The sequence below is a fragment of the Harpia harpyja genome, chromosome 11, assembly GCF_026419915.1.
Source record: "Harpia harpyja isolate bHarHar1 chromosome 11, bHarHar1 primary haplotype, whole genome shotgun sequence".
In the NCBI taxonomy this organism is placed as follows: domain Eukaryota; kingdom Metazoa; phylum Chordata; class Aves; order Accipitriformes; family Accipitridae; genus Harpia; species Harpia harpyja.
Window position 1 is genome coordinate 41,690,925 of NC_068950.1, and position 19,326 is coordinate 41,710,250.

Genomic DNA, 19,326 nt, shown 5'->3' on the forward strand with positions numbered 1-19,326 from the left:
TCGAAGGGAAGCGGGAAGGTTTGTGCGGCAAATCTTCACTAATTTATGTTGTTTCTTACAGTGATAAGAACACTAATTAGGAAGGCATGGTGGCCTTTAGAGAGAGCCCTGACACAGGACTCCGGGGACATGAATGCTGTGCCTTGCACTACTTACTGCTGGGTGACAAGAAATGCCACCCTTCCTCCATGTCCTCTATACAAAAGTAAAGGCACTGACCTTGGTGTTTAAGGTCCAGGTGCATTTAGGAGCCTTGACATATGGGAACCGAGCCTGTGAACTCTTCACAGTAGGTGGGTTTACTCTAATTTAATTCTTCAGCCACAAATATTGTTTGCTATACTGTTGCTGAAATGAAGAGATGGAAGTCCATCACGAGCTGCCGTGACGCACAGCACACACAATTCCCAGAGTTGTTTGACCCACCATCTAAATCACATTATTTTATTCCAACTCAGAGAGAAGTCCTCAGCCCTGCCTCCTGCTTACTTTTCAACATCTTCTGCTGATCTCTCTTCAGTGAAGATAATGATGCAGGCGCATATCCAGCTTGTGGGTTTATCCTGAGATACATATTTAGTCTGTAGGATATTTCTTTTTGCATGCACTCTATCCTGCAAATGCTAAGAGAACACTTTTGCAAATACCATTAAATACCTGCAAATATTCTCTTGCTGTCTTTGCTCACATCTGTTATGAGAATTAATAATGTTCATCAGCTGAAGTTCCCAGAAGAATTTGAAATGCCTGGCTAGCAGGACCATTAAAGGCATCTGATTTTTTTTCTAGATGGACAGGATTTCAGCACTGTCTGAAAAATCAGGGCACTTTAAGGTGCTAGAGGTGTCAGATCATTAGTCTCTGGAGATGCTGGAGAATTTTCCAAACTACCATTTTTTCACTAATGTGTAAATGAAACATCCTGTGGATATTATCAACATTTCTTAGGCAGTCCTATCAGTCAGTCACATACAAGCCAAAGGCTACAGAACTACACTTGTCATGAAGAAATACAGTATTTTAAGATAACTACCATACCGACCTCTCTGATGTTTCTTAAAATGATTTATTGCTCTATTTTTTTTAATTTCCAGAAATAAAAACGAGTTTGCTTCAGGGCAGAGACAGTCTAAAAGCTTGTGCTAATAAATCTATGCAAGTTTAGTAGCGCTTAATACATATTCTGCTTCAAGTGCTTTTTAAATGCATTATCACCTTTAAGTAAATACAGTGGAAGACTGCCAAATGCCTGGATGCTGTTCTCCGTAAATTTATGCATTTATATCATTAATGCAATGAAATGTTTAAACTTTCATTGAATTTTGCTAACTGATTTGCAGTTTGAATGCTAGTAATTTTATGCATTTATCAATTACCACTTAAGTAGCTGCTATAATATTTCTGTTTAGGCAGGCAAAGCACACTCACCAAAATACTTTTCATCTAAATTAGATTTGGGATGAAGTATTCAAGTAATCGCAAAACAGAGGACTTATCCAAGCTATAAAGAGTGCAGAGCTGCTCGTTCCTGATATGAAACAATATTGAGCCTTGCAGAAACATATCTGGGCGGGGTGTCTCAGGTTCTTAGCCTACTGGGCAAATCCTTCTCTGCTGCACACTTGTGATGCAAGTGGGTCTAAACGGTGCCTTGTCCAAATTATTATCAATCTATCATGTGTTGCTGTCACGCTGAGAAACCATGGCTCCATTGCACGGCGTGCCGTAACAAATTCAGAAGATAACCTTTGCCCCTATGAGTTGATATCCTAAAGATGCATGGCCACTTTATGCAGCTGAATATGGCCGTACGGCATTCAAGGTAGGGGTGAATTAAGGCTGCCGTGTTTTGTGTCACGATGCCATGTGTCGCCTTTCGCGGGCTGTGGACGCCGCCAGCTCCTTTTGTTCTTCCTGGCTGCTGGGTGCCTCCCCACCCAGCTCCCCACCGTGTCCTCGCTGCTGTAGGTGCCTGTCCAGCCTGAAGTACCGCGGCAATAACCACGGCTGCAACAGCTTGAGGAGGGAAAGAAAGGATTTGTGCGGGGCCCCCATCTCTGTGCCCCGGCGGCTGCTGGCGTTAGGGGTGGCTGGACAAGGAGAACTGGTCCGTGGCGGTGTGACGCAGGTTTGCAGACTCTGCCCCGTCTCCATCCACTGCCGGGGTGGAGCGAAGGAGGCCACGGACCACAGCGGTGTGCACCCGGTCTTGGCATGTTGGGCTTTGGCTGTTAATAGGAGAGGAAGTAGACAAAGCTGCAGTGGTATTAAGATGAGGATCCTTCGGTAAAGTGCTTCATCAACTATTTTCTGTAGTAAATTATGCAAATTTTGTTTTGAACTGTTCTTCCTCCAGCTAGGTAGATCTGTAGGTTTCATGGGGGTTATGTATATGTAGCTGAGAGAAGCTTTACCTACAACATGGTAGCAGGTATGAGGATCAGTACTTTGAGCAGTCTCACCTCCAATAAATGTCAATACACAGCAGCAGACTATGTCTACAATTTTTTAAAATCAAGCCCTACCTGTTTAGGAGCCTGCCTGGGGGTAGACATTATAGCAAAGTAATTTTAAAAGAGCTGTGTACTGTCTTTTGGAGTTTATGCTGATTTTACTAGAAGTTTTTGGCAAAAGATTAACGTATATGTTAAAAATAGTGTCTAATTTATAAGTGAGCTGATCCACCTTAGCTGATGATAATTCCTCTTGAATTTTTACTATAGGAAAAAAAAGAATATATAATGATCCTTTATATTTTTCTGCCTGTTTTGCTCAAGTTTCAAGTTGAGAAACAAGTGAAGAATGGATCAAGTGCCTTGTTTGAAGATACAGAAAAACATTTTTCAGCTCCCACTTGGGTTTAGTTTTCAAGAGTGACTAATATGAAGGTGGTGATTGCTTCATTAGTATGCACTGAACTGAGTGCACAATATAATTATATATTTCAGTTGTAATTAGGACATTTAATTGATTTGTTTTAACTAAATTAACAGACATCAGGAAAAAAAAAATTGGCAGATTTTGAAATGTTTTCCACACAGCCAGCTGGGTTCAGCTGAGCAGAAATATCTGTCTTATTTCTGGATAATGTTATGAAGATCAAAAACCTTGCTACTGAGAAACTGTTATGAAATAATCTTGCATTTCTTTAGCTCTCTCCTTTATATGACAAAAATTTACCAGTTGAATCTCACAGCATTCTTATGAGATGGGTATGGATACCTTTGGGGAGAGAAAAAGTGAGGGATAGGAATGACTCCAACAGGAGATGTTTCCATGCATTGCCATAAGAAATAGGGTTAAAATGCAGATTTCCTTTTATTAGATCGGTTAATTGCTAAGTCTGCTACCCAGTTAGGCAAATACAAGCATTACTTAGAAACCATCTTCTTCCTCCTTTTTGGTCACCTACTTCCCTCTGATTTTTTTCCTGGTTTTGCAACCTGGCTCCATACTTCTTCTTGATTCTGGGTTATTCTAACAAGATGGCTTTTCACTTCCAGTTTTTAGCATGGAAGCAGAAATGCTGATACAGCACGAGAGAGGCTCAACATGCAGTATGGCTGCTAGAGTCTTACTGGAAGTATTACAAGGCCTCTTCCATGATTTTTTTACCAGCCTTTTGTCTTGGAGGAGAGGGGGAATATTTAAAGGAGAGCTTAGAAAGTCTGTAAGTTGAACTTACATCTACAGTGTTTACATCCAGCCAGATGCTTTATCTGCCTGGGCCGCTTGATCCATATGACCCGCAAGGGCTGCCAAAACTAGCCACTGACCCTAGGGCTGAGAAGACTGGACTTCCTGACCCAAAAAACGTTTACACTATTGAGTTTCTGTGAGAAACTTATTTGGCTTTTCGTTTCTGTTTCCATTGATCAGACACTATTTTGAATTTTCCTGATTTCAGTACACCCATGTTGCAAAAAGAAGTTAACAGCCTCAGAATCTACCCCATGCGACTCGTCCTGAGAAAACTGCTGCAAATAAGCGTGGAGACAAGACGTGCCTTGGAGGCAGTGGTGGTTTGCTGCTCATGCATATCTGTAGTAGCTGACTGTAAGGAGTAGTTTAGAAACCTCTGGTGTGAGAATGAGGTGGGACAGCTGAAAGAGCTGTGGTTCCTAAATTTATTCTGCTCTTACATTTACAAGAATACGTGGAATTGAGTCTGTAGCTAACTGCACACAGAATAGGAGAAAGAAAAACTAAAGGAAAGGCAGTAGCTGGGCACCCTTCTGGTAAAACCTGTTCTAGTTTTTAGGAACAGCTCATAATCCACTGTTTACAAACAGCAGTAACATCAACGTACAGCACAAATTACTCATATTGAGACAAAACCAAAAAAAAAAAAAAGAGAAGGCAAAATCCCCAAATTGTCACCGAGTTCTGGCACAGGGCACTAAAAATAGGCAAATTCAGAATGAAAGTTATGGCATGGCAAACAGCTCCCCTCTGTTAATGAGTCGTGCAGGGACTCTGCACTATAATGGGTGAGACACAGATTTTTCTCAGAAATGTTTTTCTTTGAAAATACAGTTTCATTTGAACTAAAAATTTCTTCAGGAACTTGTCAGAAGCAATCTAGTTCCATTTAGAATTTTGAGGCAAAGAGATCCTTTGATAATGTCAATCATTTCATGTCAATATTTTCAGAACGTACACTGCATATTTTTAATTCAAGTGATGGTTCATATTTACATATTTTTCAGTTCCTTCAAGAATCGTTTAGAATTAAGGTTGGAAATCAGGATGAGATGGATTCATTTGATCCAATGGAAATAATTCACTTGACACATAATGCCTTTCTATTTTTAACATCTTTTTCTGTTGATCGCGACCCTGATAACACGGACTCAAAACCTATGGAAAAATATTTGCTTTAACAGCAATGTATATTGCCAGGAAGTCTTGAAATGTATGGTTTGTTCTAAAACCTATTTTGTGCTGAAAGTGTTTGCATTGAGAGTATTGGCTGGATCATTATGGCTCTGTTTAGGAATGAAAACAAGTTTTGAAGTAACAGCTTCTAATGAAACAGTAATTTAAGTTTTTTTCCGAGCTGTAGGAGAAAGCAGAGTTCCCAAACACCCTTTAAAGCACGGAACGTTCTGACCTCTACAGTCAAACCAAATGAAAGTCACGGGGGTCATGTAGGGAAAACTCGTACATGTGCTGTTGATTTGCACATGGACTGCGAAGCTTTATTTTGCTTTTCTGTGGACAGACAGCTCGACATTTCAAACTTGGCAAACTGTGGCGGGAGCGAGGGTGTGCCCCTGCTTGGGCAGGGCCAGCAGCTACATCTGGGCCTGGGGTGCAGCAGGGAGATTCTGCACGGATACGGTTACATCTGCAGTGAGATCCAGAAAGCTGTTCATCCCTGAGCTGCGGATCCTGGTTCTGCTACCCCTTTCCTATCTTCAAATAAAATCCTATTTTTAAGACGTTTGGAATACTCGTTACTATAGCGCAACAACAGGATGTACAGAAGCTTAGCATCTTCGAAAATATGGCCTTATATACCATGTCATATTGCCATTTCCAACAGTAAAATGAGGAGACGAAAACTTTCGTTGTTTCTTGCCCTCTCCCATCCCATCAGGTTAGATTATTAGCCATCTCATGCTAGCTGTTAGGAATCCAATCTCCATTTATGTCTGTAACTCAAGTATATTATTTTTTATTATTTATATATATTATGCTTCTGTGGAAAAATACAGCAAAACAGGGAAGGAATTACATATTTGCATCATCAGCAGCACATCAGGATGATTCATAGCAAGGAAAGAGTTGGTCCATTTTACTACCCTTTCTACCACTTAGTAGCCAAAATTCATAGTTTATAAAATATTGAAAATATTTCACATCTTTAATGTAACACTGTTGTAAAGAATTTTTCTGAAGGGAAATACATGTAGTTAGTTGCTTGCTGCTTTGCACTCTAGGAAATCCAAACTTCGCATTTTGGTGCCACATTGCAACAGGAAGTAAAAAAGTCTAAAAATGGAAAGTGAAAGCACATCAGCCCATTTTGCCTTTCATTTGGGGGGTAGAAATACAAACTTTAAAAGCACAAATAGTGATCAGATCTCAACTTTTCACTTTTAATGAGTACAGATTCCACAGCCAAAGAGTAAAATTAAAGAATAGTCCCATGTGCCCTTTTAAAATTTTAAAGTTTACAGTCTTTTCTCTTTTTATTGTAGGAAACCCAGAATCTGTTTATTATCTGTTTATTATTAAGCAAGAACACTTTCAAGTGAAATGTTTTTGAATTGGAAAAGACTAAACCTCAAATTAAATGGGAGAGTTTGAACGCACTATTGAACTCCTCCTGCTTTCTGTTAGCAGAATACAGGAGTTTCTGAAATCTGAAGAGAAATTGATATAGGAGTAACTGTAGTGGTAGAAAATTACCGTAGGTTTGGAGCAATAAACGCATGTGCTAAGAGTGTTAGAGAAGCCAGTGAAGCTGGCTGAAGTGAGTTTCCTCTTTTGGAAAAAGCTGCAATCTGAAGACAGGCTCCATTAAACATATTAAAAGGTATCTATTTCTTTGCCCATGTGAGTAGACCTGGGGAAGCAAACCCCAGTATCAATTAGTTGTAACCTCAGTGGTGGCCTGCCGGTTTGCATGTAGCTGACGATCAGGTCTCAACACTTCCCTGGGAACGCAGTAGTTCATCTAAAACATGCAAGGAGCAATGCAGATGGCAGGAACAAAGGATTTGGATGGAGTAGCAGGGAGCCAGTCCGCACCCTGTACCATGACATTATAGCATTTCTGCAGGTAGCTCTCAAAACTAGTTTTACAAGCCACTGAGTCTTTCATTGTCTGCAGGATATGGGCTATGGGTGCACTTAAATAAGGCATGTGCAGAGATACCTGCAGCCCCTGGGCCCTCAAAACCTACTTAGCCTACAGCTGACATCAGTTAAGCCACTTTCTGTGGCTTGTCCTGTTTTGTGGCTGTAGAGGTGGGGTGGGATGTGTTTTGCCTTTTGTTTGCAACTTCTGTCTGGCCCCGCACGCTTTGTAGGCTAAGAGTATGCTGAGAGGTTTGAGTTTCTTGTAACTCATTAATGGTGTTCAGAGTAGTCTGAGAGAAGGAGGGCCGTAACAAGAACATCACATGGCTACTCTACCAGAGAGTACAACCTGGATGTGGTTAAACAGCTGTGGAGAGGAGGTTCTCCTTCTGTTGGCTTTGCTTTTGAAATGTAAGGAGGTGTCTGAAGGAAGAGAAACAGAGAAACAGCCTGGATGCTGTGTTGGATGTAGCTTGTCTCTGCAATGACTGGCTTTCTCACAGTTCTCCTTTATTTCGTCAAAGTTTGGTGGGGTTTTTTGGTCCATTTTGTCATGAATTCCAGTGAGATATTTTGAATGGAAACGCGTAAAGCAATCAACTATGAAATACCTGGGTGGATGGAAGACCTATGGCTTACGGTCCCAGTGGGGTTTGTTACTCACTGAGATCATTTTTTGTGGGCAGAGTATCCCAGAGCTGGTTGAGATTTCCTAGAATAACTTATGTAGCCTTCCACAACCTGGAATTGGCCTAGGAGATACATCCCCTGTAAGTGATACCTTCCCCCATCATGTGTCACAGTTTTCTAGTTGAAATGCAGGTTAAGTTTTAATTGGGGGCATGAATGAGAACTTTACCTTGTCAGACAGTAAAAATATATGTAATTAGTTTGGAATGAGAAGTCAGCCTCAACAAAACCATAGTCAGAGCGGTTGGGAGAGTGCAAGAGTGTTTTGCAGGGGCATGGCAGATTGCTGTATCACTGATTCATGGCTGAAGAGTGATGTGGCCAGCAGACACATCTGAGAAAAAGTAGCAAGCTTGGGCTGAAGGCACACAAGAGTACCAGCTGCGAGACTATAATGAGAGTCTTTACTTTGTCTAATCCTAAAGATGAGACCATTTAACCTGTATTAGCTGGCACGAGAGCAGCATGTTGCTTGGAAGAAGATAGGATATACCTGAATATTGGACTCCACTATTCTGGAAAGCAAACTTTCTGTTTTACAGGCTCTTCATGGCCAACATGACCATGTATTATCACTCCTGCTAGAGAGACGCTAAGGCTAAGACTGCTGCCGAGAAACTCTGGGGATTAGAAACCTATCCAACAGGTAGCATACTGATTACTGGCTCTTGCAATGTTACCCTTTGCTTCCCTCTGTCCTCCAGGAAAATTTTATTTTCTTCAAGCCCTTGGGTTTGGTGTTTCAGAAAGGAAAGGTGCTTGTCCACAAGCGAACCTAGTTGAGGTAACTCAGTTTTTGAGGTCTTTGGATAAAGGCTTGATTCGTTTTTCAAAGGATCTCTTTAGTGATCATTTCAGAAAGCTTCCAATAGCACCTGGCACAAGGATTACTGGAAAACACTTAACATCTTGTTAGCTCTGCTCATGTCCAGGGAAATGTTGAGTCTCCCTGTTATTGTAGTAAAATTTGGTAAAATAACGTCTGCTTTTGAGCCCTGCCTGAAAGTGTTATGTGTTGCTTCGGTAGTTAATCATGTCAAATAATCACATCAAATACTTCAAACTGAGAAAAAAGTATCTTTCTGGAGAATAGTGAGACACTACAGAAAGGCACAAATATTTGCATTGGAAAGAATATTATTAGTAACTCATATTCTTCCAAGAAATGTAACATTTCAGTGCCTGCTGGGTTTCGTTGTTTAAATCAATGTAGTAGTCTGTATGGGTTAAGCTTCCTAACTAAATGATGAAGTGTAATTAAACTAAGAAACACATAGCCAAAGACCCCAATTTGTGTTGAGAGATAAATGGGATCTGTAGCAGAGGAAAAATACACTTTATGCGAGGCTGGCTCATGAAGTATTTTGCATTTAGCATAAACAGTCTCCTGGCTACTCTGTTGTGTAGATTCCTAATCTCATTTAATTCAATTTACTTTCCTCTTGTGGGCAGCTATAGCACCTTTTACACCAGCTTTAAGGGCTATAAATCCTGCATTCATATAGTCAGCTACTACTTTCCCTGGGGGCTCGAGGGAAAACTTAGATCTTAGAGCACGCGAAAAGGGGTGCTTTGACCTGAGCTGAAGAGTTAATCTGATGAAAACTTGAGCGCGGCCTCGGCTGAGCTCTGTGCTCAGTTGTGGTATTGAGCCAGGGAAGGACCAAGCCAATGAGCATATTCTGGCATCAGCTCTTGGAGGTTACAAGAACCTTATGTATCATTTTATGCATTTTCTTTTCATGTGTATATAATCAATTCCAGTGGCGAGGCTTGTGTTTTGGTTCATACAGCCAAGCCAGGCAATTGACTTGGCTCCATTTTCAAGCCTCTTGGCTTGCTAAATGTCAGAGCCTAAGTAGGGCTTCTCTTTGTACTCCAATCTCATACAATTGGCCTGAGTTATGTGTGTTCCCTGAGAGGACATGCATGGCTGTGAATACAAATCAAACCTAGTTAGGAGCCAAACACAGAGGTCAGAGACGCAAATATTTTTGTCTCCCCAAACTACCTTTCTTGCCTCCTGGCACAGCTATGTGAGGCCCTAGCTTGACAAGTCTTCTAAGTCCCAAGTGCCAAGAACTGAAAATGAAATAAAGTATTAATACTAATAGTGTAAATGCATCAATGGTCTCTGTTAAAGTTCCCCAGTGACTTACTGGATTTTTGCAGTTCTGCACCTAAGGGAAACTATAAATTCTCTGGAAGAGGGAGGCACTGGAGGGTTTTTTTGTGATCGTTTCTTCAGAGTGTTGATTATCTTAGATCTCCTTAAATAAGGTGGTGGAGAATACAGACTCCTGCAAACGAAAGTGATCAGTTCACTGTGAGATATTTAAATTTCCATTAATAGCTAGGAAACAGTGAGATAGTGAACAAAAAAATGTTTAGGGAATTAATATTAAATACATTATCTTTAGATGAATCTTACAGGCTTTGACTGAAGAGACTGGCAGCAGCAATTTTGCAACAATTTTATTGGAGCGTGGTCAGAGATGCTATTCCAGTTGCAGCTGAACCAAGTCAAGAAACTATCACTCTCAAGATGAGCTAGCTCAGAACAACAACAACAAAAAAGGCCCAAACAATAAACCTACTAAAAAGTATTTAAGCTAATCTGGATCATTCTGACAGAGCCAAATTTGGGAGTGTCCGCACATGTGGTTATGTGGCTCATGGAAAAGGGTGGTAACCCCTAATGGGGGGCAGTGGCTAAACAGCTGTGGGCAGGCTGGAGGTGGTAACCTCTTAACCTGGCCCAGCTGCTGCTGGAACAGCGCATCAGGCTGTGCCCTTACTTACACAATCCTGGGATTTCTTAATAAGACGAATTCTTAGATCGAAGAGCAAGCTGCTGTCCAAGTTCACGATGGGATGTGCTGCATCCCAAAATGCATGCATAAATATACGTTCCCCAAACGTGTGTGCTAAGCGAACATTCAGTCCCTAAGAGCACCAGCACATAATACTGGCTCCGATTCCTCCCGTAGCCATCGTGGTTGGAGCACAGTATGTTCCAAAGAGCAAATTTTGCTGCATGAGTCTCAGCTGTAGATCTTGAGCAGAGAGAGGCTTCTATTAAATGCATCTGTACTTGTGTGTCTTTGGTCTGTATCAGATTCTCCTTAGGTTACTTAAACTACTTCCAGACTAAGCTCTCTTATGCCCCCACTGCTCCACGATATTCTTAACCCTCTCCTCACCTACCATCCATCAATCAGGACGAGCCACTTGCCTGAACCCGGTACAGCGCCCAGCGCTGTTTTGCCCTGTGGGAAGAGATATTAATTGGTTAAGTGTGAAGCGCGCAAGCTGAAAATAAAGCACTGCTCCCCAAGCCTCTCTAAACACGAGGAGGAACGAAGGGCTGTGCTTTGCTGAAAGGTCACGGTGAGCTCACGCCGGCAGGAGGACAGCGTTTTGGGCAGGACTCTTGCTGGGTGGAGGGAGCTGCCTGAATCGTTCCAAGGCTGAACTGGCAAGAGACTGCGCAGAGGGGAAAGCCTGACCACACCAAAAGAAAAAGGGGTGGGGGGGAGAATTGGATATAAGGGCTCCAAGCGTTGGGTTGGTTTAGATTTGATGCAAAGAGATGGAAAGATGTGGTTTACCACTATTAATACCTTTGTTTCATTTTTTGCCCCCAGAGCATCCAAAAAGCTACGACAGGGTAACAATAAGACCAACTGTACGCTTTATCATGAGGTTTTTCCTCAGGCTTTTTGTCCCATACGCTCTCAATCTCCGCTGGGCTGCAGGACCACAACGCCTGTGGTTATGTGGATCACAGAGACCCTGTAGCAATTAGTCCTGAGAGTCCCATATAGGAGGAGGACTTGCTGCCAGGCCCCGGGCTCGCCACGCACTGTCCTGAGAGGAGCTCCGTGCTCTGCTGACTTCTGCTCTGTCTGGGAGAACATGGGGTAGGGAAGATCCCATGTTACACTGAGCAGTTGTCCTTTGGGCATCTCCTTTTGTCCCCTGAGCTGCTTTCAGTGTGCTGTCAGGAGGGAAGCTGTGCAGCACTGGGACATTCTCTTGAGGTGCAGCCACTGGCACCATGTCCAGAATGCAGCAGGTCTCATAAATTCGTGAGATTTGGAGTCTGTGCAGTCTTAAAAACCTGCAGCTGCTCCACGGTGGAGTGGTCCTCTGGTATCGTCCTCTTGTACTCTTCTGTTTAGGAAAGGACAGTCTGTCCACGAGACAAAAATTTGGGAGTCTCCAAATTTCTTCTTTAATGGTATGAGCCTCTGTGGCATCGATTGTTTTCTCAGAGTGAATGTTTAGCACTGCTGGGATAGGTCTTAGGAGAAGGGTGAAAATCAGACTTTAAATTATATATTCACTTCAGGTTTTTTAAGGTGAAGCTTATGGATTTAGGTTTGCTCTGGTGTTGCTGAAGAAGGTGGATTCCCCATGGAAGACCTTACTCTTCCCACCTGCGAGTCCTGCCCTGGTAGCCCCAGCTCTGCAGCAGTCAGGCTGCGGCAGCCTGCCCCTCATCCAGCACAAAGCGCAGGTGCCAGACCTGGCTCTCCTGGGTGGTATTTTTTTCTAAATGATAGTTTTGGTGATGCTCAGAAAGACTCACGTCGTTCAAACCTGCTGCGCTACAAGACTTCCCCGGTACTGGTTCTGCTGGGCAGGACCACATGCCAGAACCTGCAGGGCCAGAAGAGCGAATCGCCCTGGCCTTGCACAGGAGCTGTGAAACCTGCTGGACCCTGTGTCCTGCTGAGAAAGGAGGATTCCCTGGAGTATTTGTACATGAAAAGTGGGGGAAGAGGACTGTGAAACAGTTCTTGAGAAAGCATGAGAGGAAGTTAACAACCAAGTGGGAGGGGGAACCAATATGGATGTGTTTGAAGGCCCAGAGAGGGAGCAGGGCTTTATACGCATTGTTTCTGAACGCTGGCTGTATGTTTAGACCTGTACAAGAGACGAGAAATGACGTTGTACAAAGCTTGGCTGGTTTTTCAACTTGAAAGCCTGAGGTCCAGCTTAGCTTAATTTGATTAGAATTATTTGATTAGCACAGACTTTATCCCTTCCAAAAATGAAGAAAAACATGGTCTTTAGTTGTAGAGATACAATTTTATAGGATCAGATAGTCACCAGAGTGGCTTAAGAAGGGCACGGAGACAAATCCTTGGGGTGGTGGGGAGAGCAAACTATTAGGATAAAGCAGAGGCAGTTTCTTTTCTCTGCAGGGTGTCAAATGTATGTAGTTCTTGGCATAAGTTTTCTGAGTGACCTTAGCCTAGTGATATAAATTTTAATTGCAACTTTAAATGACGCTGGGACCAGATGGGTGAAGACTAAAGAAACACTGTTAGCTCTGCCCACCTCCTCTCTGTCAGAGCTTTGTTTGCAGAGTATGGAGAACGGCTTTGGGAGAGGACTTAAGTAAGGCTCATTTGGTTTAGGAATATCAGCAGAGCAGGAGTACACGTCATCCCCATCAGTTTGTTTGTATGTGGATCAGTGCTGTGGAAAAGCTCTTAATGAGCCCCGTGGACCACAACGCTGGGTGTGAGGCCTGGGTCTGACCCACCTGAAGCTGGAGGCATTGGTACCTCAGCATGGCCAGCCGCAGTGCTGGGACTGAAGGGTATGTTTGCAGCTGTCCCAAAGTACAAGCTGGGTTGTTCTGCCATCCAGCAACACCATTTTTCAAAGACACAGGAGAACCCCTCTCCGTGTTAGTTAGCTGCTTTTCTGTGAGTAGTTGCTTCCAATGAAAATGAAAGACTAGAAGCTTTGGGAGAAGTTGTCGAGCATCTGCTGGGGTGATGATCAATTAATCCACTGCACGGCTCTTTCTTTGCTAGCATTTGCGAGACATGAGGGTTTCCTATCCAATGTAATGTTTTGAAGAAATGGGTAGTTTTATTTCATACCTCAAATTTAATGGTGGTTGCAGCTAATTTCACACAGCAAATTAGACAAAATACTTGAGCTACTTCCACTGTCTGAACTCAACAACAAATGAAAATAGCTTTTTGGAGGGTAACTTAAGAGTTACGTGAGAGGGTTAAATGTGTCCCACCGGTGCACTCAGTTTGACAGGCTGATGCACTTTGTCTAGATGATAGATATGAAAAACTAATATCTCAGTTTTCAGAGGGGGTTCTGAAACCTAAAATCGAAACCAGATGTGCAACAAAAAAGAGCAGTGTATATTACAAAGTGTTGTGAAATAGCCCAAGGGAGGCAAGTAAGCAAAAACAGCCCTGTTTCTTAGCAACCTGCAAAACAAAACAAGTAACAGCTTGGTTGGCATCTGACGGGGCAGGTTTTGGTCTTTGCAGTGGAAAAGAAGACTGGAGAAAACTTGGAATAATTCTGGAATTTTTGGTGACCCGGAAACACCTTTCTTTTCAACAGAGTGGTTACCTGATTTCTCTCCTCCCCTAGACCTCCTCCCCGCAAATGTATAGCAGCTGAGAAACAGCGGTGCTCTCTTCTTGTCTTTCCTCTCCTGCTACAGACTAACATGGTGTGGAACATAGATCTCCCTTTTTTTCCTTGCTTTCCCTCTTACTAAAGTCAATCACACCCATGAAAAGCAGGTGCAAAGAGAATGTAAAAGCTACCAGATCAAAATAATTTTGAAGATTTTGCACAACTCTAAATGACGAGATAAAGTTCACTTCCTCAAACATGGAGGAATATCTAAGTGTTACTTGTGTGTAGAAATGGAAAGAAGTGTTCAGTAAGTAAAAAGTTAAACTTAAATACATAATTAATGATTTCCAAAAGAGTATTTCAATCAGTTTCTGGAAACGAGGCTCCTTTTTAATTTTATTTCATTCAGTTTCTTAATTAAACTAGTGCATTCTCTCAACCCCACAAATGAAAAATTCACAGCTCAGATCCCCAAATGTTATTAGCTAGGTTTAAAATTCAGTCCTGAAAGCAAGAGAAGCACTTGCTCACTTCAGTGAGTGCTATGATGAACACTAGAAAGCTCTACTGGCACAGCTGCGTCCATCAAGAGAGTGAAAAAGTCGTACCTCTCAGCAACAGCTGTGCTGCCAGATGCTGTGATGGGAATGGGCTTCTCCCTTCAAACCAGCCCATTTGGGGAAAGAGTTTATTCTGCTCTGTGATGTCCATCGTAGCTGTTTGCCAAGATGGATCTACTGGTATTTCTGTCTGAGCAAATTCTTTCTGAGAAAATCCTTTCTAGCGTAGGCAAGCCATGGGATATTCCTGTAATCAGCCTGACTCCAGGACCTGCAGCTTGAAGCAAAACCACGGCGTGCCCTGAGGTTTGTAATCGAATTGTGAGAGGTAGCATTTGTGATGGAGAGCGAAGGTGGGTGGATTTGACTTGGCTTAGTTATTTTTTAGAGAGGTTGAGGCTACCAGGCATCCAGGTTTTGGGGTTTGTGGGTTTTGTTTTGTGTTGTGGGTTTTGTTTTGGTTTTTTTTTAACAGAATAAATTTCTTTTGGAAAATGCTGTTTTGGCAGAATTAGAATTTTGGGGGAAGTTCATCTTGATGAAGTTTTCAACGGAAACATTGATACTACTTGAGATTGAAATAGCGACTTTCATTTTGACTCCTTGTTTCAGAGTTTAGCTCTTTTTAGCTTCTAAAAATTACTACAATATAAAAATTAATTATAGATATGAATGGTTTGACTTTATCAGGTAGAAATTCTTAATGAACTAATTTTGATCCTTTCAGCTAAAAATAACTCAGTTTCCATTTTGCAAATATTTGATATTTTGCTTTTCTGTCTGTTTAGCAGAAAAGCAAATGTCAGTGTCAGAATCTTCCATGGGATAAAAGTCCCATTTTTTGGCTACCTCCAGTAAAGCCTTTAAGTCACTACCAAGATGACCGGATCTGAACTGATATCTTCAAAAGAAGGCATGGTTTTATTAGTCTTGGGTGCAAAACTAGAAGGGAACAAGTCTGTGTTACTGACTTCTTTCTCACATACTGATCTCATCATTTCTCTTGAGGCTTCTAGCAGTTCTGTAGGACATGAGGCCTCCTCATCTTCAAAGTCCTGTTAGAAAGATGCAAATAAAAATGATGGATGAAAGTGATAGAAAGTGATCCCAACGTGATATCTGAAATAGGGGTCACTGTCTGATCTCGTCCTGTTTCGTGGGTCCCATGGACACTATCAGGGCTCAGCTTGTTTTCCACCCAGCATTTTAATTCTTCCTGTGGTGAATCAAAGCTGCAGGACTTGCCCTCTAGTGCCGCCGGTGTCCGCTAGAATCAGTTTAACAATAAATTTTATCTCAAACAATGCACCAAAAGGAAAGCAGCACACTGGAACAATAAAGCAAAGCAGGGGATGAAACTGTCTAACCCAAAGAAAATCATAAACGATCAAGATGTTGTGTGTCCTTCTGTACTATCTCCTGATGCCTGTGCTGTCCCTGAGGAGTACGAAACTCCTCTTTCTTTCAGCGAGGTTTCTGGCAGGGGGGTCCCTGGCCTAAGCCCCTCAGTAGCAGGCATCGAAGTAAGTATGTTTCGGGTGGAAATATACTGTTCTTTCCAAACGTATCATGATGCAGAAATGTGTTTTCCTGATGATGAGGAGGTGGACTGTTTTCTGTATCCGTATATTTCAGCAGGCGGAATTGTTGCTATGTATATCTTGCAGCGAGCAGAGGCTGATCTTGCTGGTAGTGTGCAGCGAGGAGGGATGCAGGCGCTAGAGGGGTGGGTGGGCAGGTTTTGTACATCAGTGCTAGAGTCTCCAAAGAACCATCTCTGTCGTCACAGAGCAGCAGCAGAGCGTCATGGAGATTTACCTCTCGGTAACGAGGTGTCCCAATTGCTCATCATGCATTTCTTTTTGTGTTGCCCCATATAACTTGCAGCTGGCTTTCCTGCATGAAGAGGATAGTAATTCTTAGATTAAAAAATAACATGGCTGAGAACTGCATCCACTGTAAGGTGTTTGCCAGTCTACTATTTTTGCTGTTTGTATTTAAACTCAAAGTAAGTATACCAGTAGAATTTGTAAGTGCAGTCCAGGTCAAACGTGGCAAGTCAGGCAGCTCCAGCTACTGTGGCTGTGTACACTCCTTTTTTTAACCGTGGAGAGAAATGCGGGCATGTTTACCATTATCAGTGCCTGAGACCCACAACGTTTAATAAATCAAAATGGTTCTTTTCAAATTGCAAAGGCTTTTACATTTGACTTGCACTGGCCAATGAAGTCCATTAGTGCCTGAATAAGTGGTAGTTAGTGGTAAGAGCTGCAGCCATTAGTATATCTCAGCTCCCTCTTCATAAATCACAATTGGCAGCTGTGGGATTCTTCAGCAGCCCTCGACCAGTACCTGGGGCAGGAAGGAGAGGGCTCCACGGGAGCATTTTGGAAGTGGCTGTTCCTGGTGGTCTTTTTGCAGGGTTGTAATGGGGTAACGCATCTGTGGTGAGCAGCTCGTTATAGAGGATGTGCTTCAAGAAACTAGGAAACTTCAAGAGAGGGAATACTTTGGGGGAGATGGCAAGTCTAGCAATTGTAGGATATTCATGTCTCTTCCTTTGGTGTCCAAGATGCACTGAATTCATTGCAACCCTGCTGTGTAAAATCAGGCTGCTCCTGCATCATGTCTTCTGTGTTCCCACGTCAGGCTTACAAACGTCGTTGGGTCTCCTCTCCTCCTCAGCCTGTGAAGGGTGGCACTCCTGAAATGGTAGGGAGTAGAGGATGGCAGGGAAGACATAGGGATGCATTTACATAAAACCAATTTTCTCTTCAGGCAGCTTTGTCTAAATAAAGCATTAACATACACATTTTATTCAGTGGGACTCTGTAATATTTTCAGAGTCCAAATATTATCACGTACGATAATGTGTTTGTAAATCAGGCAAGGAGATGCTTGAAGCTGTTGTGCATCGGTTGTGCTCTTGTCATTCCTGTTTGAGTGTCAAGGATTTTTCAGAGTAGAAGGTTTAGATTAAATGCATAGTGATTAGTTTTCTATTCTGCATTTGAAAACAAAGTGTTTCTGTCCTAAAACCCCATTTTCAAGTGGTGGCTATCCTAGTCACTCTGTTATGCCAGTAATTGCCTTCACTTTATACTGGTGAACTTCAGTATCTTTTGTGATACAGTGCTGTCATTCATACTTCCAGGAAAGATGAGCAGAGAGATAGACCCTGTGACTCAGTGTAAAATTATTTATCAGATTTAACACCCATAAGTTGGTTTTGGTGCTTCTCATAGGTACCTGTCCCATCTGTGAGAACATGCAGAGATGGACAGATGAGGAACTTCTAGTCACTTTGCAGCTGTGTTTTGTCACAGGATGAAAGTGTGCAAGATACAGATCAGATACAGCTGCTGAAAAACAAATTGAAACAAAGAGTCTCACAAAGAGAATGGCTGCAGCCAGAGTTCATAAAAGGGCTCTATATGCTTTCTAATGTAATAAGCCTTTATTCTGCCTGGCTAGCCCTTTGAGTAATCGTAAGAGAAAAACTGACATCTCTTTTCAATAGGAAAGAAGAACATTTGTTTTATTCCTAACGGTTTTAACAAACCTCTCCATGATGAATTATATATTTATTGTAACTGCATGCTCCACAGCCACAAATTCTTGCAGTCTCTTTCCAGCTGAAAGCTCCAATAAAAGACTTCCCCAGATAAAGGCCAGAGGATTTGAGCCATGGTTTTTGTACTTAGATTAATTCAGTTACTCTGATTTCTCTGGACTGGAGATTTCACAGAGCAGATGAGTCAAGACTACAGTAAATGAAGTTATAAAATATTAAAAAATAGTAATTGTGGGGCCATGTGAATCAGCTTCTACTAGCTTCCTTCCTTGATTTTTATTTTCCCGCTTCCCCCCATCAGCTATGGCTTTTCATCTCTTTCAATCTTCTTTCCTTCATGTAACACTGAATCCAGAGGTGTTGACAGCTTTTCTTCATTCAGAATGGATTTAAAAAGCAGTCAAGTTCTTTTTGGAAAAAAGGTAAAAAAGGAGCCATTCCCCCCAGAGAAACAATCATTTGCTACTTAGGATGAAATTCAGCTGTGCGGGCAGAGGGGATTGCTCAGGGAAGCTGTGTGTTCCTGGGAGCAGAAGCACTGGGGAGTAGCCAGAGAGGAGACAGACAGACAGAAAGAACTGGAAATATGAACTGAAAATGCATCCATGAAAGATATTGAGGAAAAAGGTATGTGTCCACGGGGGATAGGAGGAAAACAGGCTTTCAACCGTGAGCAAAGAGCCTGACTGCAGCTGATCTAGTCCTGTTTTGTTCTGGAAAACAGAATCTCATAAACAAGGTTACATTAGAGGAATACCTGACACTGTTCTGCGGCTAATGGAAACATCTTAAAAGACTCTGAATATAGGCCAAGTATCTGGGTCAGTAGAGAAACTACTATTTATATTTGGACCTGCCTATGAATACTGTATAATATCCAGCTGTTGAAAATACTAAGAGAAGTTGCAGAAAAGTTTTTTAGGTATAAAATGCCAAAGACTTTGTCAGGTGATGTTGCTGTTAGAACTGCAACTTTACTTTGATCTTCTGTGAATTCAGTGGGCAGCTTCTTAACTTCCCAAATGGGAACTTTTGTCTTCATCTGGTGAGTAAAAAGGATCTGCTCTCAGAGTAAAAACCTTGCTGAATCACAGCATAAAACTGAAATATGAAATAACATACACTGAAAGTGAATTTTGCTGTGGATATTTAAGTATTTCTACTGACTTTCAGATTTGAAGAGTTATCTCTCTTTACTTGCTGGCTTGTCAAATCCACTTCTGTCTTGGGAAAGTTCCCACTCACAGGTTAGAGGGTCTCAGGAATTTTCACTGAGTTTGA

General features: G+C 42.1%; 1 protein-coding gene across 5 annotated transcripts in view; it reads left to right on the plus strand.

Annotated features, from left to right (window-relative positions):
• Positions 1-19,326, plus strand: part of FGGY (FGGY carbohydrate kinase domain containing) — a 301,158-nt gene that overhangs the window by 91,845 nt on the left and 189,987 nt on the right. The gene's annotated exons all lie outside the window — the stretch shown is intronic.